The 24,825-nt window shown below is 44.6% G+C and overlaps 1 protein-coding gene and 1 long non-coding RNA gene across 2 annotated transcripts in view; both read left to right on the top strand.

Moving 5' to 3' along the window:
• The window catches only part of SEC22B (SEC22 homolog B, vesicle trafficking protein), a 259,272-nt gene that overhangs the window by 109,071 nt on the left and 125,376 nt on the right, over nt 1-24,825 (top strand). The gene's annotated exons all lie outside the window — the stretch shown is intronic.
• On the top strand, nt 399-2,483 carry LOC138294112 (uncharacterized). Its single transcript, XR_011203194.1, has 2 exons — nt 399-550; nt 1,893-2,483. It is a non-coding gene; the product is annotated as an uncharacterized lncRNA (long non-coding RNA).

Genomic DNA, 24,825 nt, shown 5'->3' with positions numbered 1-24,825 from the left:
TTATCTTGAGTATTTAAGAAGTCATTGCATTGCAGACTCCTCTGCCCTCTTGTCACCATAGTGAATTAGTGATATCAGTGAGTTAGTGTTCTCTGTGACTTACTTTATGTGGCTCGAACAGTTCAAAGCAATTTCACAGTGATGTGTAATACTAGTATGCATCTATGCATTGCTAAAAAAGGAGACTGAGTTTGTCCATCAAGGGGGTTGAGAAATGAGAATAGAATCAAATATCATTCATTGCATGCATTAATTCCAAATGTAGTTTCTGTTAAGTAAATTTGAAATGGGGATTTTGGGAGTATAGCCAACTCAACGATAGTCAATCATCCTAGTACCATAGGCGATCTGATTTAAGTACAGTGTTACTGCGTTTGACTGTTATAATAATTTTGTGGAGATAAACTGTACCACTAATCTATTTTTATATATTGTTTATTTCTTACATCCGCACCCAAGGGCAAGAAGAGGGGCACCACAGAGGAGGTTCTGGCAGGAGCTGGGGAGGTGCTGACCACCAGCGCCAATGCTGAGGGCTCTGCTCGTCCCAGTAAGTCCTATTTTTTAATATTATTATTTCCCCAACTTTTACCTCTGGCCACTACTATACTACCCCTATTTTTGTCTTGTTTACTTTTTTTATGCTGTCTAATTTTTTTTCATCTATCCAATTTTTGTTTCATTTCTGTTATCCCTGCATTATCTTTTTTTCTGCCTTTCATTGACCATTTTTATTCCACCCCTTCATTTGTGCTGCAATGATTCGCAGTCATCATCATCATAGGCTATAGCTCTGCCCCTTCATTACGCAACATTTTTGGTTGGCTTGACTACTTGGCTTTTCTAACAGTGTGATCCAACATAATGCACAGAGTGATAATTTTGATAGAAGATCCTGCTGTTGTAACCAAACTGTAAAGATGTATTGTGATTGCAGTTTTTTATTACAAAAAAGGGAAGGCGTACTTGGCATCTAAAAACCGTATAATTTTATTTTCTAGCCACACTGACCACGACTAGAGCTGGCTCAAATTGTGTGACGGGCAGTGGTAAATCACATTGTTTGCTTATTGACAATTACTTTTACTCACTAGCTACAAATGGGGCGTTGTGATCGTGAACCCCCTGCATTACAGTCACAGTGTTGGTTGGGTTACTTATGGCCTCTTCTATCCACAACTCAGCAAAAGCATACATAATGTACACTAAAATTATGGCTTGATGAAAACGGGAAAGAATGGAAGGTTAAAATGAAGGGTGGGTGAAATGAGTGAAAGGAAAGGATGAGTGGGTGGATGAAAGGATGTTTTGGTGAGTATTGGGTAGATGGATGGATGGGTGAAAGGACGATTGAAAGAAAGGGTGAATAGTGGATACTAAATGGATGGATAATGGATTGTTAATTTTGTTGAAAGACTGGATGAGAGAAAGTAAAGATTAAATCATACTGGCTATGGGTGAATATTGCAGGAAGAACGAAAGGATGATTGAATAATTGCTTGGATAAATAAACAAGGGAGCTCTTCTGTAGAGGGGCATGCTGCTCACCTTCTTTGCTTACTTTGTGTTTTATGGTTATCAAAGCTGTTGTTCAAATTGGGGGGTATTTTAATTTGTGTTCTAATCCCTTGACTCACTGTATTTGTTAAATGAGGCAGATAGGTATCCTACCCATCATCATCATCATCATCAACCCCCCCCTTTATGTGAAGAGAGTATGAGTAAATATAAAATTAGCCCTTTGACTCTCCTAATCATAGTCACATTGAATTCCAATGTCCCAAGGGACCAGCACTGTAGTGCTCCGTTGCCACCAACTACTTACTTTTGAAGAGTTTGTTCAGAGCATTGTTTACAATTTGTCTTTGTTATCTTTGTTTTTCTCGATACAGCTACTCCTGCTGGACGACCACCAACCCGGCAGGAGATAAGCGGCCTGTCTGTGATGGCAGAGGTTGGAGGATATTCCGGCCGAATACCGGCGGCTTGTGGTCCTGAAAGAGGAAAAGACTGAAATAGCTACCTTAGACCAAGGATCCACCTCAGCAGCACACCAGTCCCAGCCTCCCGGCCATTAGATCGCCAATGCTACCCTCACCTGTCAGGGTCCCTGACTGCACCTGCTGCCTCCCCCTCCCCCTTTGACTGGTCATTGCTCCACCTTATCCTGCAGCGGATGGACCAGGTGGAGAGGTGGCTCACTGGGATCGAGCAGAGTCTGGATCACCTCTGTACCCATATAGACAGTGTCCTCTTCTGAGCTCTTTTTACATTTTTTTTGTTTTGGTGGGAGGGACTGGTAGGTGGAGATGGTGGGGAGAGTGTTGAGAAGGGGTTTTAAAAAAAAAATCATATTGGACTTTTCGTTCGACTTTTTGGGAACAGGGCTATTTGTTTGGGGAGAGGAGTGGGCCTGTTGTGGATGGAAAGGGTGGGTTTTTGTAATTTTTCAAAATAAAAAGAGGATTATTTATTTTACTTGATTTATGCCTCAAATGCTTATTTTAGTGTTTTAGTTTCCAATGCTGTATTTTAGTATCTCCTGTTTTTTAAAATCTGCTAAAGTATATGTAACTCACTTATAATCTTGCTCTATTGCCCTCTGCAACTATATTGACCACGAGGGGATGATTGCAGTTGCCTATTTTACATACAGAAAAACTAAATACACACAGACATCTCCTTCAGTAGGAGTTAATTACCAACTAAACATGTTCACTTCAATCTGTAGTTCTTCTCTTACCTGAACAGATGAAGTGAGGGAGTCTTCTTACTGCAGGGATTTTCCTAAGGTGGCATCTTAAGGGGATGGTAGGTAGTAGCAGTGTAGTGCGCTAACAGGGAAGACAGAAGGTGCTGCACCCCCCCTATCCGGACTCCAACTGCATGATTAATCAAAGGATTATCCATCACTATAAACTAGATTGGAAAACAGAGAGTTAGTGGGGCATATTATATCATAACATTAGGAAGACTAAGACCTGACTACCACAATGGCAGTATTTGAGACACAACAAAGAATATAAGCTATGATAACATAAACCAGCAATATCAACGTTTTCTGAGCAATGGTGGGGAGCTAGTGTTTAAAAACTAAACTTAGGAAGTGAAATCATGGAGTCAGGAGAAGTGGGCTCAGAGTCAAGAGTGGTTGAATTAGGGTAAGCGTTTACGCAACACACAATATCATGCATGAATGATGATGTTGATGGGGCCAGTGTGGAATATTGCTCAGGTGATAGAAAGTCATGCAGTGAGTTGGTGTCGCTTTCATCACATCCGCCCCAGCAAGTGTGTAATCCTGGGGGGAAGAGGGTTGGGGGCTCAGTGAATGGAAAAGAAAGGGAATTTGGGGGAAGGTGTGACAAAGACAAACACTCCACAAAAGAAACCACAACAATATTCATTAGGGTGCTGAGCAGCACACCATCATCAATCTGTTGTGGAAGGAAACAATGAAGGGACAAGTTGACACAGTTCAGTTATATACATTACAAACAGTCCTACTGCCCCAGACAGACCCAAGATAGTGTATCTCTAAATGTTATGTCTTCTGGGTTTGAAAAATGCTAATTACAGAGGATTTATGAAGGATTTAAGTTACCCACCCCGTTCTAAAAATGATAATTGTTTGAAGGAAAATGAAACTGTATTGCCAAATTGTGCGGAGTGTTGGAATGTCTGTCACTTTCGGGTGCCTGGCTAAACCTATCTGGTAGATAAGTCTTGAGCTTTCACCAAATTTTGTTCGTGCAGGAGAGAACTAGGAGAAAGCTTGCTTATTAAAAAAAGCAGTAGTGTATTAAGAGTAAAGGAGAAGGGCAAAAGGAAGTAAGCTAAGCTTCATGAGGAGTCAGGGGTGTACCAAGAAGACTCGGAGGCTGAGCTAGAACATAAGAGTAGTTTGACGTTTGAGCCATCAATGCAGCAAACAGTGCCATCCCTGCCCTAAATGAAGTTTTAAAAACATATACCACTGAAATACTTATTTAATCCGCTGATGACTATTATCACTGGGCCTACTGGCAGGATGGCCCTTTGGAAATCTAGGCCACATAGTAAAATAATAATACTAATGTTACAAATGTGTAGAAAAGGGCAGGCACTGAGCTGTGCTACAGTTTTCCTTTACAAAAGATGAAAAATCAATGAAATGCAAAATAAATGATTAGGCCCATACTTAAACTCCAGGCCACCCACCACTATACATTTTTAAAATCCAATTAAAGTACAAAGAAATATTGGTGCTTGCCCAAGCAAACAAACAACACCCTTTTTCAATAGTTTTGGAACCTACTGGTGTGATATCACAAAAGCAGTATCCTTAAATCCAAAGGTATAGCCAGGAGACAGAGAACGACCCTTCCACCTCAAAATCCAAGTGAAAAGAGACCAGGAGCTGGACAACGCACTGGAAGGAGGCTGCTGGACAGGAACAGGAAGTTAGAGTCTCTGGGGCACTTCCTTCCTGTTTGAATAGAAAAAGGCTTCTCAATCTAGAAAACAACTTGAAGGGTTCATTGGAGAAGAAAATCCACTCAAAAAACACTTTTTGACTAGATTTAGATGTATCTGGAGTAGAAAATCTATTCCAGGTGCATTCACGCTCGCAAACTGGGCTGTTGTGGCCACCATCGCGGTCAGAAGCATTGCAAGTAAACTCAGTCTCACGCATGGCCAGAAACAACGCAATTGAACGCAAAGTCTCCTACATGCTCGCTAGAGGCCTGGGAGTATTGTGGCACTTGCGAGAGAGCACCAAAACCCAACCTCGTGCGAATGAACTCCACTCCACCGGTAGTGCAGATTTCTACGCCTGGGCCTAGTATTTATAAGGCCAATATATGTCTGATTTCAGGGCTGGAAGCCCTGTAAATCACATTCCAACTGCATCATGCATGGCCACGCCCCACTATCCATAGAGGAGTCTTAGCCAATACTCACTAGATTCAATCAATGTGTGATTTCTCCAGTGTGCTCTTTGAGGAGGGGTTGTCACCTCTATAAGTTTTACTTTTTATGAAACAATAGAAAATGGAACTTGAAGCCAAGACATTTATGCAAATAGTCTTGGGTGGCTAAGCTGTTCGTCCGTCTGTCTTCCAAAGTTGTGTGGTAGTTGCTGCAGCCAGTTTTGGTAAATGAGAGAGTGCATATTACCTGCCTCAATAACACGTATCTTATATTCTCTTTACATGATTTAGGGCACATTGAGAGACAGGCAGAGGTTCTTGATTACTTTAGTCCTGTTTTTTCGGACGTTTCCTGGGTAGCATTAGCGTAATAGAGGCTTTCGCTTTGAGAACCTGTAATCTCTGACTTGACCTTATTGTATCCACATGTCTACCAGTACTTTACTAGTAAACCTAACGTACCTGTTTTTCTTGTGATAATTCATTTTTAGTTTTTCTTTCCTTTATCGTTAATGTGCTTGGTGTGTTCTCCCTTCTGTTTTTCTGTAGCTCATGGGTTAATAGTTTTAGTATTCTGTTAGTGAAACATGAGTTGGTGTAGCACTGCTAATCCCATAATTTCTCTTAGAAGCCTGACTTCTACTATTTCTGATGGTGTAATTCTGTCCTCTACCTAGACTGATGCATATTGTATCGTAGTTGCTGTGCCTTGCAGATTTGTTCTTTGAAGGCTTTTGTGTAGAGAGATTTCCCATTGTCCACGGTATCATAACCTCTGGTGCTCCAATAATATTTGCCTTGCATGCTGCTTAAAATGTCTGTGCCATAACTTTGTCTTTTCTTGTAATGATATGTCCAGTTTTGGTTATTCATAAAGTGAGCTACTGCTGTTATGGCTTTAAACAGTGCTACATAAACAATGCAGACATTTTTATTGTCTAACTTCATTAAAAATGTAGATGTCGCGCAACAATAAAACCAATTTATGTTGTTTATCCCAAAAAAATAATATAGACGCCGCAGAAGCAACTTTCAGACCGCCAACATGTTTTTTTTAAGCTGCATTCTCCAGAGATTGTGGCTTTGATTAATCTTCCTACTGATGCCTGCACACGATTACATGGCTCAAGAGAACCATGACTGGAAGGTTTCGTAATAGTGTTCCCTGGTAGCTAATCTAGAGAACCACATAAATCCAATTTTAAGAGAACCACAGAGAATCCAAATATTTATAACCTCTATAGAGGTTCACCGTCACAAGAGACACATGAACCTGGTGCGGGAAGTACTGCACAGCAGCCCCCTCTCCTAGGGATACCCCTAAGAAAGCATGAGTTGAAACGCTTCAACACAATTCGGCAAGGCAAAATAATACCATTGATGGATTTCACTAACTAATCCCCATGTGGTCGTCGGGTCCCACACAGTGAACAGGTTTGACCACAATTTATGAATGAATGCTCCAATCTCTCACATCTCCACAGGCTTTGACCATATTCATTGGTGAAGAATATCACAAAATTATAGTTTGTATTGTTAATGACTTGACTATCTTTGATTTGCTCTGGAAGGAGTTGGCCTTGGTTTAGGTAGGCAGCCTCTGCCGTTGGCACTGGAGACCTGCAGAGAGATTGTGTAGTGATCTGCATAAAGTGGTGTGTACATCCAGTCAACTTTCTGTTGAAGTCAAGTTCCTACTTTTTGTGCAGTTGACATGTCAGGAACAAATAGCTTAAGGAGCAGAAGCGCTGTGAATTAATGCAGACTGTTTTACCCACCTCCAAAGTCTACAAGGCAACCTAGTCCTATGAGTCTGAAATACTGCAGTTCTGTATTCTGTTGGGATGAGTAGTGACAATTGATTCTCATGTTACACAGTGTGCCATGGATTGTAAAAATAGACACTCGATCAGACTGAATAAATATTATTGCACTTGGGCAAAGTGGAGAAAATGAATTGTGATACAGTAGTAACTTGTTTTGCAGACACATTTTCTTTAAGCAGTTATCAGAATTTACACTAATTAAAACAGAATGTATTCCTTTAAATATATAGCTAAGCCATTACAAAGGCATACCGTTAGTATGGAAAGAAAAAAGGTATGGGAATCAATGGAGGAAGACATTTAAGAATTGTGTTGTATGTACGTGCCTTCTGTGTATATGAGTGAGAGAAGGCTAAAAAGAGGTGAAAGAGATGTAGGAGGCTGGCCTGGCTTGTAGTGGGTACCAAGTGGTACTTACACCTTGCACCAGGTCCAGGTATCCCTTATTAGTGTACAGGGGTGTCTAGCAGCTTAGGCTGATAGATTAGGTAGCTTAGCAGAGCAGCTTAGGCTGAACTAGGAGGCGTGTAAAGGTCCTACTATACCACTGGTGTCATATGCACAATATCATAAGAAAACACAATACACAGATATACTAAAAATAAAGGTACTTTATTTTTATGACAATATGCCAAAAGTATCTCAGTGAGTACCCTCAGTATGAGGATAGCAAATATACACAAGATATATGTACACAATACCAAAAATATGCAGTAATAGCAATAGAAAACAGTGCAAGCAATGTATAGTCACAATAGGTTGCAATGAGAGCACATAGGTACAGGGGCAACACAAACCATATACTCTAGAAGTGGAATGCGAACCACGAATGGACCCCAAACCTATGTGACCTCGTAGAGGGTCGCTGGGACTGTAAGAAAACAGTGAGGGTTAGAAAAATAGCCCACCCCAAGGCCCTGAAAAGTGGGTGCAAAGTGCACCTAAGTTCCCCAGAGAACACAGAAGTCGTGATAGGGGAATTCTGCAAGGAAGACCAACACCAGCAATGCAACAACAATGGATTTCCTGGCGAGAGTACCTGTGGAACAAGGGGACCAAGTCCATGAGTCACGATCAAGTTAGGAGTGGGCAGATGCCCAGGAAATGCCAGCTGTGGGTGCAAAGAAGCTGCTACTGGATGGTAAAAGCTGTGGATTCTGCAAGAACGACAAGGGCTAGAAACTTCCCCTTTGGAGAACGACAAGGGCTAGAAACTTCCCCTTTGGAGGATGGATGTCCCACGTCGTGAAGAAGCTTGCAGAGGTGTTTCCGTGCAGAAAGACCGCAAACAAGCCTTGCTAGCTGCAAGGGTCGCGGTTAGGGTTCTTGGATGCTGCTGTGGCCCAGGAGGGACCAGGATGTCGCCAATTGCGTGAGGGGACAGAGGGGGTGTCCAGCAAGACAAAGAGCCCATTCAGAAGCAAGCAGCACCCGCAGAAGTGCCGGAACAGGCACTACGAAGTGGAGTGAACCAGAGCTCACCCGAAGTCACAAAGGAAGGTCCCACGACAACTCAGGAGGTCGTGCACTGCAGGTTAGAGTGCCGGGGACCCAGGCTTGGCTGTGCACAAAGGAAATCCTGGAAGAGTGTACAGGAGCCGGAGCAGCTGCAAATCACGCTGTTCCCAGCAATGCAGTCTAGCATGGGGAGGCAAGGACTTACCTCCACCAAACTTGGACTGAAGAGTCAATGGACTGTGGGAGTCACTTGGACAGAGTTGCTGAGTTCAAGGGACCTCGCTTGTCGTGCTGAGAGGAGACCCAGAGGACCGGTGATGCAGTCTTTTGGTGCCTGCGGTTGCAGGGGGAAGATTCCGTCGACCCACAGGAGATTTCTGCGGAGCTTCTAGTGCAGAGAGGAGGCAGACTACGCCCACAGCATGCACCACCAGGAAAACAGTCGAGAAGGCGGCCGGATCAGCGTTACAAGGTCGCAGTAGTCGTCTTTGCTACTTTGTTGCAGTTTTGCAGGCTTCCAGCGCAGTCAGCGGTCGATTCCTTGGCAGAAGGTGAAGAGAGAGATGCAGAGGAACTCTGATGAGCTCTTGCATTCGTTATCTAAAGAATTCCCCATCTAAAGAATTCCCCAAAGCAGAGACCCTAAATAGCCAGAAAAGGAGGTTTGGCTACTTAGGAGAGAGGATAGGCTAGCAACACCTGGAGGAGCCTATCAGAAGGAGTCTCTGACGTCACCTGCTTGCACTGGCCACTCAGAGCAGTCCAGTGCTCCCCTTTCCTTTGTCCAGTTTCGCGCCAGAGCAGGGCTGGGGGATCCCTGAACCGGTGTAGACTGGCTTATGCAGAAATGGGCACCATCTGTGCCCATGAAAGCATTTCCAGAGGCTGGGGGAGGCTACTCCTCCCCAGCCCTAACACCTTTTTCCAAAGGGAGAGGGTGTAACACCCTCTCTCTGAGGAAGTCCTTTGTTCTGCCTTCCTGGGCCAAGCCTGGCTGGACCCCAGGAGGGCAGAAACCTGTCTGAGGGGTTGGCAGCAGCTGCAGTGAAACCCCGGGAAAGGTAGTTTGGCAGTACCCGGGTCTGTGCTAGAGACTCGGGGGATCATGGAATTGTCTCCCCAATGCCAGAATGGCATTGGGGTGACAATTCCATGATCTTAGACATGTTACATGGCCATGTTCGGAGTTACCATTGTGACGCTATACTTATGTCGTGACATATGTATAGTGCACACGTGTAATGGTGTCCCCGCACTCACAAAGTCCGGGGAATTTGCCCTGAACAATGTGGGGGCACCTTGGCTAGTGCCAGGGTGCCCACACACTAAGTAACTTAGCACCCAACCTTTACCAGGTAAAGGTTAGACATATAGGTGACTTATAAGTTACTTAAGTGCAGTGGTAAATGGCTGTGAAATAACATGGACGTTATTTCACCCAGGCTGCAAGGGCAGGCCTGTGTAAGGATTGTCAGAGCTCCCTATGGGTGGCAAAAGAAATGCTGCAGCCCATAGACATCTCCTGGAACCCCAATACCCTGGGTACCTCAGTACCATATACTAGGGAATTATAAGGGTGTTCCAGTATGTCAATGTAAATTGGTGAAATTGGTCACTAGCCTGTTAGTGACAATTTGGAAAGAAATGAGAGAGCATAACCACTGAGGTTCTGGATAGCAGAGCCTCAGTGAGACAGTTAGTCATAACACAGGTAACACTTTCAGGCACACTTATGAGCACTGGGGCCCTGGCTGGCAGGGTCCCAGTGACACATACAACTAAAACAACATATATACAGTGAAATATGGGGGTAACATGCCAGGCAAGATGGTAATTTCCTACAAGAGAGAAGAGAAAAAAAACACACAAACAAGTGGAGCAGGGAGTGTGATTGTTTTAAAGTCTGACTGAGTCTACTGCCGTCCTCTTTACTTGTGAATATTCGAAGAAATTAGTATTTGTCAAATTTCCCACAGATCATTTCAAAATGACGTATTAATACAATACAGGGTTTCTTCATAATAACATAGTTCTGACACTTGCTGCATCCAGGCATTTATGTCTGGGTGTTGTTGAATGCCCCCCTCCACCCATTGATCTGTTTATAAATGTACTAGTAGTACAGCCAGGTATATGAAATTATATTGCTGTGGTGATTGCCTTCATAATCAATATGGGATCTAATTTGATAGGGTATCCTATTGTAACTATGTAGGAAATTATCAAAATTTGTATGGTGTACTCCTAGATTTTTTTTCTGATCTGTTTTAGCTTTAGAACTCTGTGTACTTTGTCTCTGCTAACCAGTAATAAAGAGCTTGTGCTCCTACTTTAAACAAGATTGAATTGGCATAACCTGAATTAGCATAGTTAACTTACCTATAAGTTCCTAGTATATGGTACCAAGTATACCTAAGGCCTGTAAGTTAACTGCCAAGAGTGGACTGCAGAACGTGTTATGCCACCCACTACAGCAGCAATGTAAAACATGACTTTAGGCCTAACATTATAGCATGACTGGAGCAGTTTGAAAACTATGATTCAACCTGAAAAAATAACCCCTTTACAGAGGTTGAAACTTTCCTTTTAAATATTAATAAGTCACCCGTAGGTGGGCCTTATGTCCCATAGGGCAGGATCTGGGGAAAGTTAATGCTAAACCTGTCATTGCAGTGACTAGCTCCTATGAGCTATTTTCACTGTAGCAAGAAGAGGCAATGTTCCATAGAGTCAATGAGATGCACTATTACATTTAATAATGCTTTCTGCAGCTTGGAAACACCTACAAATGTCATGCTTGGACTCTTAGTAGTATTTATTAAAAGCCAAATTCACTGGTGAAGTGGGAGTTTTTCATAAATATTAAGGAAAAAGTATTTTTAAAAAGTGAACTTTTTCCTGCCCAAAGCCTAGAGACGATAATTTTCATCAGCCACCACCTGTACCCCTTTGAGTGCTCAAGACCCGAATGAGGTATGAAAACTGCCCCCAGAGCAGAGACAAAGTCCTGGGTAAGGGGAGAAATTTCTGATCCTCTTGCAGGATGACCATTAGGGCAGTGCTCAGGACCATAATTAATCCCATTTCCAAGTGTCACATGTACAAACCCCAGGCCTCTTGCTGCCAGTAGCCTGTAGGCATGGTGCCATATTTATAACAGAATAATGCATTTGTTTAAATGGGGAGAATTGTAAGTGAAGAAACATGTTTCATAACAAAATTGAGATGTAATTGGCTTAATTAAAGTTGGAGAAAGACATTAAGGGGGTCACGACCGCCAGGGCCGGGGACGGAGGAAGCACCGCCAACAGGCTGGCGGTGCTTCAGGGGCAATTCTGACCGCGGCGGTAAAGCCGCGGTCAGAAAAGGGAAACCGGCGGTTTCCCGCCGGTTTTCCCCTGCCCCAGGGAATCCTCCACGGCGGTGCTGCAAGCAGTGCCGCCATGTGGATTCCGACTCCCTTCCTGCCATCCTGTTTCTGGCGGTTTTCACCGCCAGAAACAGGATGGCGGGAACGGGTGTCGAGGGGCCCCCTAACAGGGCCCCATTAAGATTTTCAGTGTCTGCAAAGCAGACACTGAAAATCGCGACGGGTGCAACTGCACCCGTCGCACACCAGCAACTCCGCCGGCTCCATTCGGAGCCGGCTTCATCGTTGCTGGTGCTTTCCCGCTGGGCGGGCGGGCGGCCTTTTGGCGGTCGCCCGCCAGCCCAGCGGGAAAGTCAAAATGACCGCCGCAGTCATTTGACCGCAGAACAGTCTTTTGGCGGTCACTGCCTGGCGGGCGGCGCCCGCCGGGGTAGGAATGACCCCCTAAGACTTTAGTTTTATAGAAAGAGTTTTCTTCACTTCAAATTTCTCCCATTTCAAAAACATTACAGTTTTTCAGTTATAAATGTGATACAGTCTCTAATGCCACTGGGAGCAAGCGGCCTGCTGCTTGTAAATGTGACACTTTGAAATGGGAGAACATTAAAATGATGAGTTAATCATTAAGACAGCTTTTTATTTTAATTTTCTCCCATTGAAAAGCATTCACAAATGTCATTTTGTTCTCACAATCCAATATTGGGTTGACAATTACTTTTAATTAAGAGATAAATACTTCAGTATTTCAGTTCATCACCTCTATGATACAGCCTGGCCCATAAATCTGACTGAGCATTGCTCATCATCAGGCTCTGCTATCTGCTGTCTGATGATAATAACGTAAAGTAAACAACCCCTCCCCTTTAATTTAAAAGAAGAATGTGACCCTGTGCTTATTTAAAAATGAACTCAAGGCTGCAAGCTACTCTGAAGGTGTCTGGGAGCTCACAATCGGCTGGTTGGAGACAGCTGTTCTAGCTGAATTTTGCTTTGAGTTTTGGTGAGAAAATAATGGATCTGTAGCTATTTAGAAAACTAGTGGCGTGGTATTTCTAATTTCTGGCACAATATCTGGAAATACATTCAAGCTGTTTGATAGGTTAGTTGATGCAGATCTGATTTTACCCAAGGTGAAGATTTAATCATTTGGAAAATAAGTGGTAATACAAGATTATTCCAAATGGGTATGTAGTTGTGATTGGAATACTCCCAGTGGCCTTGATTAAGGTCATGCCTTGCATGTGATAAATCTGCTATTCACTTAATCTTAATATTCTTCGGGTGGAACTGTTAGTTATGTTATCTAAAGAGAAAGAACTGAGTACTAAACTTTCAAGAAATTGAACTTATAAGGCGTCCTATCTTGTAGTAGTTTTGCTAAATGCTTGGTTATATCATTCCAGTAGAATAACTGAAAATTAAGACGCACCAGCCCTTCTTTTCCTACTGGTGATTGTAGATGTCTCAGATGAAGAATGAGATGAGTGCATTAAGTCTCTTAAAGAAAGATAGCACGTTATCTATATAGTGACAGTACTCAAAAAATCTAAATTCACTTTTATAATGTTCATATGGATGATGAGTAATTGGGGAAGACTGTCCCATTTTTTACAAAGTCAAGTCAAATCCTTGATTTCTGGTTCATTGTTGAGGGCATTTAATTTGCTGCAGGTAGATTTCTGGTTCATTGTTTAGGGCATTTAATTTGCTGTAGGTAGACATTAATTTGATCCCTAAATATGTAATTTTAGGTACACAAACATTTCCAGATGTAGCTCCATAGCCGATGGGAAGGGTTTGAGCCTCATCCTCATTAAGCTTATGTCCTGAAATCGAGCCAAAATCAAAAGCCTGGTGTTTGATGGCTGGGATAGCTTGTTCGAAATCAGTGGTAGCAATTAGGGCATTGTCTGCATAAGCCAAGACTTTAGAAGTTGCATTAGCTAGTATTATTGGTGGGATGCAGGTGGCTTTTTGTAAGGTGATCTTGGTGCGGAACTCAAGCTTGCTGAATTTTGATATGTAAGACTGTCTAGTAATGCGTTTGCTTTGAATTGTGGTGACCGGGGACAGTAAAGAGTTTAGAGTGGACCATGTACTAATGCAAATGGGTCTTGGTTCTGAATTGAAATGAAGTGTCTCTTCTCTGCCTCACTTAAAAATGTCCCTAGTTTGTTTTCCTCTTTCTGGTGGATTTTTAGTAGAGGACAGGAAAACTGTAACATGTGCCCTGGAACCACTGATTTCAGCATGTTCCATATGGTTGGGTGGGAAGCTGAATGGAGGTTAGTTTCTAGAAACTTAGAAATTATGTTTGCCAAATGAGCAAGACAAAGAGTAGTGCTCACTGTAATGTCCAAGTAAAGATTTGAGTGTCCCGGGATATTTATTTTGGGAGTAAGGAGGGCATGATAGGGTGGTAGAGAACCACATCCCTTTTGGTTGACTACTCATTAGAAAATAATCTGTCCAATAATAGTGGTGATTTATAGACACTACAAAGTGTTAGCCCTAGTGCAGGGATATCTACATCTGGATGGGTTAGTAAGGCACCTCCCCTCATGGTAACCGTACCTTGACAGTCTTGACTTGTATTGCTCCACCACTGATTTGGTGGTTTCTCTTTTAGGGGGAAAGATACATTTGAAGTCCCCAGCTAGGTTAAAGGGACTTTTGATGTCAGTGAGTTTGTGTAAGAAGTTAGATGCATGTTAAAGGAATCTGGGTTTGGGTTGTCAATCGAGCTGGAAAGAAACAGCAGAGAAGCATAACATGGTCCACCAACCAGCAGGTTCCTCCATATGTGAAAGAACTTTTATTTGGCAATCAATAATTAGAATATTGACACCTTTTAGAGAAAATATGTGCGTGGTGACGTAGTCGGATTCTGCTCTAAAATACGAAATGATGAGAATCTTGTTTCTTACAGACAGGCAGTATTTGGTTGAAGGTAAATTAGCTCAAATTTGATTTGGGCTTGGTTGGAACACACATTGAGGCCTTTATATTGAGCATAAGTATTTTAGCTCTATAAGCAAAGAAATTTGAATAAGAATATGAATGGGTGCTTAAGGCAAGTTGCCTTGCGGTGATCAAATTGATGCTCTACACTATAGCTGCTGCTTTTTTTTAAAGTGTTTCCTTCCTTCCCTGTTTCTCCCACCCTTGGGCTCCTAGACCGGCCCTCCTCTTGATTTCCCCTTTGTTTCCCTCCCTTCTCTCTCTCTCCCCTCTTTCTCTTTAACCTCTCTCCCTCCTCGCTTGTCTACTTGGCCAATGAGTATGATCTACTTTGAGCCATTTGTGTATGTATGTATGTATATATATATATATATATATATATATATATATATCTTGGTAATATGGTAGAGGCCCTTACTTTCAACTCACTACCCAAACTAAATTGGTGTGGATCAAGCTGTATCTAGGGTATTGATTTCAGATGCATTAGCTTGACAGGGTTATACCAAGTCATGCTCAAATGTGCGAAAAAGAGGAAGTGTCTTGCTTGTGAGATGTCCGTGAAATCTGGACAGAGCATACTAGTTTATTTTGAGTGAAGAGAAGGCAACAATCATGGCGGGGATGGACATGGAACAAAATTCCATAATGAGGGCTTATCCCTTGCTGGTGTGTGGCTGTTTCCTAAGCTAGGAGGTACAGAAAAAGAGACACCTTCCTTAGTTAAAATCAGTATGCTTTCACTAGCAAGTAACAATCTTTTCTTTAATGTTGACGTTTTTGAAGAAAGCGATGATGGTGCAAGTCTTCCACAGGTGTAGGTGTACTGCTTGGTACTTGGGGTGTTCTGGCTATTTAGAGTCCCAGTCTCCTGGGCAGGTTGGCTTGGTGAACACTTCAAAAGATCTGTAATCCGCCTAATCATGTTACAGTGCACATTACCTTCTGATGGATACAACTACCTGTGGATTCCTCACCTCATGAATACTCCCATGGCGCCAGCATTCTACGGAAATCTTCTTACTAGTCTCTGCACGTCGACGAGGACGTCACTGTCTCGCACGCGACGCCGTCTGACGTCATACAGGCAATAAGAGGTCCTCGACGACGTGCGGACGTCAGTTCCCTTTTTTCCGTGCATTCGAAACGGTTATCTTCGAGGGAGCAACTGTTACTCTTGCGGTTACAGTGTATATCTTGCTGCGTACTCTTTCTCTGTGGAAATAATGTCGCAGAGAAAGTCTGGATTTAAGCCTTGTCGTGAGTGTGGAGGCAAGATGTCGGTGACGGATCCTCATTCCGATTGCCTTTGGTGTTTGAGCTCCGACCACGACGTCTTGACTTGTGATTCATGTCAGCACATGAATCCGAAGGCCCTTAAAGAACGTGAGGCGAAGCTGTTTATGGCCAAGTCAAAGGAGAAGCATCACAAGAAGTCTTCTCCAAAACATCGGCGTCATCGAGACTCCCGGCGCCGTAGAGAATCTCGGCGTCATTCAAGGGAGGCTCGTTCCAGGTCTCCGGATCGGCGCCGAAAGACATGGGAGGTCAGCCCCACGGTGACGCCGCATCCTTCGACGCCGTTGCCCTCTCCGGCGTCACCAACTTCGCCTGGACAGGCGTCGGTGATTGAGGTATTGGAGCCTCAAGTGTTTTCTCCGGCGCAGACGCCGAGGCCGGAGTCGGGGTCGCCTCCGAGACAGGCACCCCAGTATCCGGCTTTTCCCACCCCTGGAGCCGATAGTTCCGCATTCTTGAATGCGATGTATGCCATCTTCCAACAGATGGCTCCAGGGGGTGCTCCGGCTGGGCCTTTGGCCTTTTCTTTGGGTGATCCTGCGCCTCTTCGGCCGGCACCCTTTATGCCCTTTCTCCCGTTTGGGAACGTGGGCTCGGCGCCAGTGTCGGCGCCAGTGGCCGCTCCGGTGGCTTCGGAGGGATTGGCCCCAGGGATTTCCATCCCGTCGACGTCGAGATTTCGGCCTGTGACTCCGGTGGGTCCATCTGTTTCAGCTGCTCTTCAGTCGGCGCCGAAGTTACCCGTGGCGCCGGATGCGGCGTCGGTGGCTTCGGAAGATCGGCGCCGATCTCCGACTTCGGCGGAGGCATTGTCGACTCCGCGGATTGAGCAACGACTGCATTCAAGGAGGCGTGCTCTCCGGGTACTAGAAGAGCAGGAGTACCAACGAGCCCTAGAGGAAGGAGAGCTAGATGACTCGGGTGATGGGCTGCGTGGACTGGAGTCGGCCAGTGGGCTGGACACTTCCCCTGAGTGGGACCTTTCGTCCCCGGGGGAATATACTGAGGAAGCTGCTTCCTTTCATACAGTGGTACGGAAGGCAGCTAGTTTTTTGGACCTGCCTTTGCCGGTGGTGGAGGCAAAACAAAACCTTTTGACGGAGGTGTTGCATCCGGCCTCAGCCGCGGCGGAGCCTCTGTTACCTTTTAATGACGCTCTGCTGGATCCGGTTTTAGAGGTGTGGAAGAGGCCGGCATCTTCCCCAGCAGTTCACAGAGCCGTGGCCAGGAGGTATCGGACGGCTCCAACTGATCCTGGTTTCCTATCTAGGCACCCTACGCCGGAGAGCTTGGTAGTGCAGGCCTCCTGTTCGTCCAAGTCAGCGCCTGGTTCTTTCCCGACGGTGCCTGGGGACAGAGACTCAAAAAAGCTAGAGGCGCAGTCGAAGAAGATTTTTTCGTCCTGCAGTCTGGCGTTAAAGGCCACTAATGCGACCTGTATCCTGGGGAGGTATATTCATGCTCTGATGGATGACATTTCCTCATCATTTACAGAGCTTCCCCAGGGTCTTTTGGATCTTGTCTCTGATGCCCAGGCTGCTGCGACCCAAATTATCCAGACGGGACTGGATACCACCGACTCGGTAGCCAGAGCAATGGGCACAACTGTGGTGGAAAGGAGACAGGCCTGGCTCCGTAACTCGGGCTTTTCGGCAGATGTACAGTCCACATTGTTGGATCTCCCGTTTGATGGGGACAAACTGTTTGGGGCTAAGGCTGATTCGGCCTTGGAACGTTTTAAGGAGAGCAGGGCCACGGCTAAGTCGTTGGGACTCCAAGCTCCTTCTTCCACGGCCTCTTCCAGATTCTTCAGGAGGTTTCGTGGATTTGGGCGTGGCTCTTCCTCCTCTTCCTTTCGGGGAAGATATCAGCAACCTGCCTCTTCCCACCCCTATAGATCTTTTAGGGGGAGGGGTAGGGTCCGCACCAGGGGAGCCTCTCAGCAGCACTCTGCCTCTTCCTCATCCTCTGGCGGGGTGCAGCAGGGGAAGCAGCCTTAGGCTTCCACCATTTCCCACTCACTCCTCTCCTGTAGGGGGAAGATTACAGCATTTTCTCACCAAATGGGAGACTGTTACGTCGGACACTTGGGTTCTCAGTGTTGTGGGAAAAGGCTACACCCTTCCCTTTCGGGAGTTTCCGCCCCTCATCCCGCCCCGCCCTTCGTATTGTTCACAAGAACACCTCCTGTTGCTAGAACAGGAGGTAGAAGTCCTCCTTTTAAAGGGCGCGGTGGAGTTGGTCCCGGAGCAGGAAAGGGGTCAAGGAGTTTACTCAAGGTATTTCCTGATTCCCAAGAAGGATGGTCGTTTGAGACCAATTCTGGACCTGAGGATCTTGAATTGGTTCCTCAAGCAGGAAAAGTTCAAGATGCTGACCCTAGCACAGGTGCTTTTGGCGTTGAACATGGAAGACTGGATGGTGTCTGTCGACTTGCAGGATGCTTACTTTCATATCCCGATACTCAAGTCACACAGGAAGTATCTCCGGTTTGTGGTGGGATCGCAACACTACCAGTTTGCGGTCCTTCCGTTTGGTCTTACTTCAGCACCTCGAGTCTTCACGAAGGTGATGTCGGTGGTTGCGGCAGAGCTCAGAAGGAAGGGGATAGCAGTATTCCCTTACTTGGACGATTGGTTGATCAAAGCCAAGTCCCCGGAGCTTGTGTTGTGTCATCTGCAGTCAACAACCCAGTTGTTGTTCGACCTGGGCTTTTCGGTGAACGAGCCCAAATCTCACCTGGAGCCCTCTCAGCGCCTCCTGTTCATAGGGGCAGTACTGGATACAACATTGGGTCGGGCCTTTCCTCCGCCTCAGCGGATTCAAGATATTCAGGATTTGGTTCCAATGTTTCGAAATGGAGCGGTAGTTCCAGTCCTCGAGGTCCTTCGTCTGCTCGGTCTTTTTGCCTCCTGCATTCTGTTGGTCACGCATGCTCGCTGGCACATGAGGGCTCTTCAGTGGTGCCTCCGAAGGCAGTGGTCTCAACACAGAGGGGATCTAGAGGGTACTGTCAAGATCTCCAGAGATGCTGCTGTGGATTTGAAGTGGTGGATTGCAAGCAACAATCTTTCACAAGGAAAGCCGTTCCAGCAGTCGCCACCAGTGGCCACAGTCATAACGGATGCTTCCACTCTAGGGTGGGGAGCTCATCTGGGGGATCTGGAGATCAAAGGTCTTTGGTCTCCAGAGGAACAGATTTTTCACATCAATCTGTTAGAGTTACGGGCTGTACGTCTGGCTCTCAAGGCCTTCCTCCCTTCCCTTCGTGGTCAGTCGGTACAGGTCCTAACGGACAATACTACCACGATGTGGTACATAAACAAGCAGGGAGGAGTGGGGTCGTACCTTCTCTGCAGAGAAGCTCTTCGACTATGGTCCTGGGCAAAGGACCATCGGATTTGCTTGATAGCAAACCATCTGGCCGGAGTCTTGAACGTGCGTGCGGACAGTCTCAGTCGCCACTTCTCGGCAGACCACGAGTGGCGTCTCCATCCAGATCAAGTCCGTTTAATCTTCCAGAAGTGGGGGTTTCCTCGGGTAGATCTGTTCGCCACTCGAGAGAACGCGCATTGTCCGTTGTTCTGCAGCCTTCAGTATCCGATGCAGGAAGCGTTGGGGGACGCGTTTCAAATGACCTGGTGCGGCCAGTTGCTTTACGCGTTTCCTCCCATACCCTTGATTCCTCGAGTATTGAGGAAGATTCGCCAAGACCGGGCTCTAGTAATCTTAATAGCTCCGGATTGGCCAAGGAGGGTGTGGTACTCCGACCTTCTCCAACTCTCAACGTGCCCGCCGCTCCGTCTCCCTTTCAGGGCAGACCTCCTCTCACAGTCGCAGGGGCAGGTTCTACACCCCAACCTCCAGAGTCTGCACCTACATGCCTGGAGATTGAACGGGGCAACCTGAGTTCCTTCTCTCTCCCGCCTGAGGTAGTGGATGTTATATTAGCGGCCAGGCGACACTCCACTAAATCTATCTACGCTAATAGGTGGTCTAAATTTGTTGCGTGGTGTGGAGAGAGGCAGATTGATCCTTTACATGCTCATCTATCGGACGTTTTGTCTTTTGCTCTATCTCTGGCGCAGAAAGGTTGTGCAGTGGCTACCATTAAGGGTTATTTATCGGCCTTGTCAGCCTTCATATGTCTTCCAGACCAACCATCTTTATTTAAATCCCCTATTGTTATCAGATTCTTGAAAGGTCTTCTAAATCAATATCCTCCAAAGCCATTCGTTATGCCGCAATGGGATTTGTCCTTAGTCCTGACTTTCCTTATGGGGTCCCCTTTTGAACCTATGCATTCTTGCCCCTTGAGGTATTTGGTTTTAAAAACAGTCTTCCTGATAGCTATAACATCAGCAAGGAGAGTGAGTGAGTTGCAGGCCTTATCAGTAAAACCCCCTTATACAACTTTTTATGGGGATAAGGTGGTGTTGAGGACCAAGGCTGCTTTCCTCCCGAAGGTTGTTTCACCCTTCCATTTGGCTCAGGCAATTACTTTGTCCACGTTCTATCCTCCGCCTCATCCTTCCAAAGAGGAAGAAAGACTGCACCGTCTGGACCCAAAGAGAGCGTTGAGCTTCTTTATCGATAGAACAAAGGATTTCAGGCTGGAGGATCAGCTGTTTATTGGATACGTGGGCAAGAGGAGAGGAAAGGCAGTCCACAAGAGAACACTATCCAGGTGGGTTGTTCTTTGCATTAAAATATGTTACTCTTTGGCAAAGAAGGATCCTCCTGAGGGCATTAGAGCTCATTCCACCAGAGCTAAGTCGGCCACTTCGGCCTTAGCCAGAGGTGTTCCTGTGGTCGACATCTGCAAGGCCGCAACTTGGTCGTCCCTTCACACTTTTGCAAAACATTACTGTTTAGATTCTGAGGTTAGAAGGGACGGCCATTTTGCACGGTCAGTGCTGCAGGATTTCTTGGTTTGACCATTTAGGCACCCACCGCCGGGCGTGGTACTGCTTTGGGACTCTATTCATGAGGTGAGGAATCCACAGGTAGTTGTATCCATCAGAAGAACGAGTTACTTACCTTCGGTAACGACTTTTCTGCTGGATACATTAGCTACCTGTGGATTCCTCACGGTCCCACCCGCCTCCCCGTTGCCTTTATGGTCTTGCCAAGTAATCCTTGAGTGTGCTCCTCTTGGTCTTTGACGGTGCAATAGATGTATATATATAATATATTTATATATATATAGGTATATTGTTGCTGGTGTGGTAGTCTTTAAATGTAGGTGTGTAACTGCCTTCAGTTTCAGTACATGCTGCGATAAAGGTAATTCACAAAGTGCAACTTCTTCATTAGAACATCTAATCTGGCTGTTTGGCTTGTGTTTTTTTAATGGATTTGACTTCCATCAGGATTATGCTAAACATAACATTAGTTGACGTGGAGATCAAGGATTAGATACTTTGGTATTCTGAGTTCTCGGTGTGCAAGGAAGTGTGAGACTGAAATTTTTTAAAGGGAGACAAGGGAGTATTTAGCATGAAAACCTCATCGCTAACAAAGTAGTTTCCAGATGGGTCTAATACTGGAGGTGTCTAAGACTTGGCTTATTGATTGTTGGAGCGCACCATGTAATATATTAGAAGCATATTGGTTTTTAGAGTCTGTGTTAAGATGAGATTAGGAGGTTTTATGTGGTGTTAGTTCCTCTTGTTACTTGGCCTTCAGCAAGATGGCCAGAGTCCTCCGCATACTTCAATCCTTTGAACTGTGTTACTTTTGTCTTTAGGAGAAGTGGGTGCTACCTAGGGAGAATAAAGGTGGAAGATTTTGGCGCATAAGTTATTTATATGTTTCTTCCTTGTGATGGTGGTTAACCACAGAACTTCAGTGGAGATCCCAGAGGCTCTGAGTGAATCTTGTTTCCCTCTCACAACAGGTTTTGTTCCTTGGTCTTCAAGTAAAACATCCTAAGGAGGAATATGATGTCAGATAAAAGGTCATCATCAAGCTTGGTAGCTGTAGATGCTGACTGGATAGTTGATTTTGTAACTCGTTCTCTAGCAATTTAATTAGCGGATGTTATTGTCTCGGTGATAAGGCATTGAATAGTTATCTTTCATTAGGATTGATTGCCTGTCAGCCTGTAGAGAAGGATCCTGAGATACTCCAGAATATTTAAAGTTTTAGTCTGAAGGTTCAGGCATCTCTTCCTTCAGGCCCGGAAGTATTGTCATAGGTGTGAGTGATCCTGGTGTCATTGTTGTCCTTCGTGCATTATCAGACTCCTTGGGTACCCAGTGTTTAGTGTTGTCTCTCTTATCTCTTACAGAATGTTAAGGGGTTGAGGGAGTGTAGAATGTGAGCGCCTGGGGATTTTGGGACAGCATTTGGAGGAGTGAAGGGAGGACAGAGGCACGGTTATGTTGCTACAATTGGAGAAGAAATATAGGAAACTATTGACACACGTTCTGGGGTCGGCACCTATCTGCCAAAGAGGGAGAGACGTCGGTGACAGATTTCTTCATCCTTCTCCTGGACATGCACCGGAATAAGAGTTTATTGGCCTTGTCCTGCCGCAGCGCATCTACATAGTTGCCCGTGAGTGTTCTTACATAAATTCTAGGGATGTTGAGGAGATTGCTTCGCCATGCTCGCGCCTCCTCATATGTGTTGAGTTACTAGTGATGTGCATCTGCCGTTGCTCTTCGTGAAACAGTCAACAATGCTTTGTGCAAGCAGCGTTGAGACGTGCTCACACTGCGTGCTACCATATTGTTGTTGCTCAGTTTACTATATTCTATTAGGGAACATTCCTCAGCTTACAATGCACAAAGTATTGAAAAGTGATCACTCTCCGTGCTGCCATAATGTTTTGGGCTATTTGTCTTTTTTTTTTTCTCCTCCTATATTTTTAAGCAACTTCATTGTTCAGGGAACCTGAAATTACTCATACAGTATGTGTGCATCACATACTCTTTTTGTTAAGCCCCCCCCCCCCCCAACAAGCATTCCTGCCTGTGCCAGGTGATCTTGCTATGAAATGGCCTGAATGAAAATTATTATTTTGTGAGCTACATCTGTACATTGGAAGGTGAAAATGAAGAAGAATATTCTTCATCAAGAAAGAAAAAAATACTACTGTACACATTAGGTCCAGAAGGGTTAAGGATTTACAAACAAATGACAAAGAACGTTAGATTGAATGAACAATCTGATGTTTACAGAAAACGCTTTGAAGGATTTGGACACTTAGTTTTCACCTATAGTTTGCGTAGCCATAGATCGTTATAATTTTTTCCATAGAAAGCAGTACAAGACTGAACCTGTAGTTTCACTGGCAAACCTGTCCCTATCAAAGGGTACAGATTAATTTTAAAATTCATGGATAGAACTGCAACTGGGAAACTATACATTGCGGAAAAGGGGCCTTTGGTGGTTGGTTGGGTGCATTGATCAACGAGCGTTCGGTATTATGCTTGGCCTCAACAGTCCAGAGCAAGTATTAATGGTTAATTAGGATGATTCTTTTGTACACAATTTGAAAACTGTATTTTCCAAAGTTTTATAAGGTATTGTGGGTGAACCTGTTGGATTTCCCCATAGGATTAGAGTTAAACAAAAGAAGCAGTACTAGTCTCGCTCAAAGGTAGGAATATTCCCTTTGCTGTCAGGTGTGAAGTAGAAAAGGAATTAAACAAGTTAGAAAAGGATAAGATAATTGAGCTAGTGGAATCTTCAGATTTGTTGGAACCTTTAGTAGTGACAAGATGTGAGAATGGCAAAATAAGATTGTGTATTGATCTGAGGGACCTCAGTAAGAATATCCAGACTGACAAATTCCCCTCGCCACAAATTGGAGAATTGTTGGCAATGACCAAGTGGCTGAAATGGTTCACGGCGCTAGATTTAACATCAGGGTATCACCAAGTGGTATTTCATCTTGACAGTAGACCATTGATGGCCTTTTTTACACCTTTTGGCTGTTATCAATTCCAACACATCCCTTTTGTTCTAGCTTTGGCAGCTGTGGTGTTTCAGTGCCTCATGTTTAAAATCTTTAAGGGGCTGGAAGGTATTCAATTTTTCTAAGATGACATCTTAATCATGGTAAGCTGAGGAAGGAGCATGATTCTAGATTGAAAAGCATAGTGAAGTTACTTGAGGGGAGGGGTTAAACAGCGGAGTTTTCAAAATGTAAGATTGTTCAAGAGTCTGTCACTTATGTCAGATATTTAGTGTGTTGAAAAGTTATCCTGGCGAAACCTGAGTTACTGGAAGCTATCACTAACTCACAGACCCCAAAGAATAAGAATGACACAAGATTATTTTTAGGTTTAGCAGAAGTCTATGTGAAATTGTACCATATTTTGCAAAGGGAACAAATTGTATCAGACAACTACTGAAAAAAGTGTCATCTTTGAATGGAGCATCCTGTTGTTGGATGTTGACACGATTAAGATAGATATAAGTAAAGCAATATCTTCAAGCAAGTTTGATCCAATGCTTAAAGTAGTGATTACTGCTTGTGCCAGTAGTAGAGGTTTAAGCATACTTTCACAAGTAAGGGATGATGGCAAGGAGGTGACAATTATAAGTGCTTCAAGGTTGCTCACAAAGTCTGAAGAGAGATTTTCTGTGATTAAAAAATAAGTTTTGGCTTGCATGTAGGGAATAAATTATTTCAGGCAATTCATTTGGGTTATGACTCTCACATTCTGCATTCACTAAACTCTTTAAAATGTTACAAGAGGTTGGATACTCAACACAACCATGCCTCTGTTCTCCCTTCACTCCTCCAGCTGTCATCCAAGATCCCTCAGGCCCTCACATTCTATATTTCTTCAGCCCCTTAACATTTTACAAGAGGTAGGAGATGCAACAAATACCTCCCCTTAATTTAACAACACAAAGGTTTTGTAGAAAGTTATGGAGCTGTGTGTTCAAAGTTCTTCGCAGAAATATTTGTTGATGAACCTAGAATCTGCTGTGGGCGCTGAGGTTGAGTCTCGGCTATTGTTGTAAGATGTTGCAGACT

The sequence above is a fragment of the Pleurodeles waltl genome, chromosome 4_2 (assembly GCF_031143425.1).
Source record: "Pleurodeles waltl isolate 20211129_DDA chromosome 4_2, aPleWal1.hap1.20221129, whole genome shotgun sequence".
NCBI classification, from domain to species: Eukaryota; Metazoa; Chordata; class Amphibia; order Caudata; family Salamandridae; genus Pleurodeles; species Pleurodeles waltl.
The sequence above is the reverse complement of the archived record's forward strand: the minus strand, read 5'-3'. Positions and strand labels throughout refer to the sequence as shown.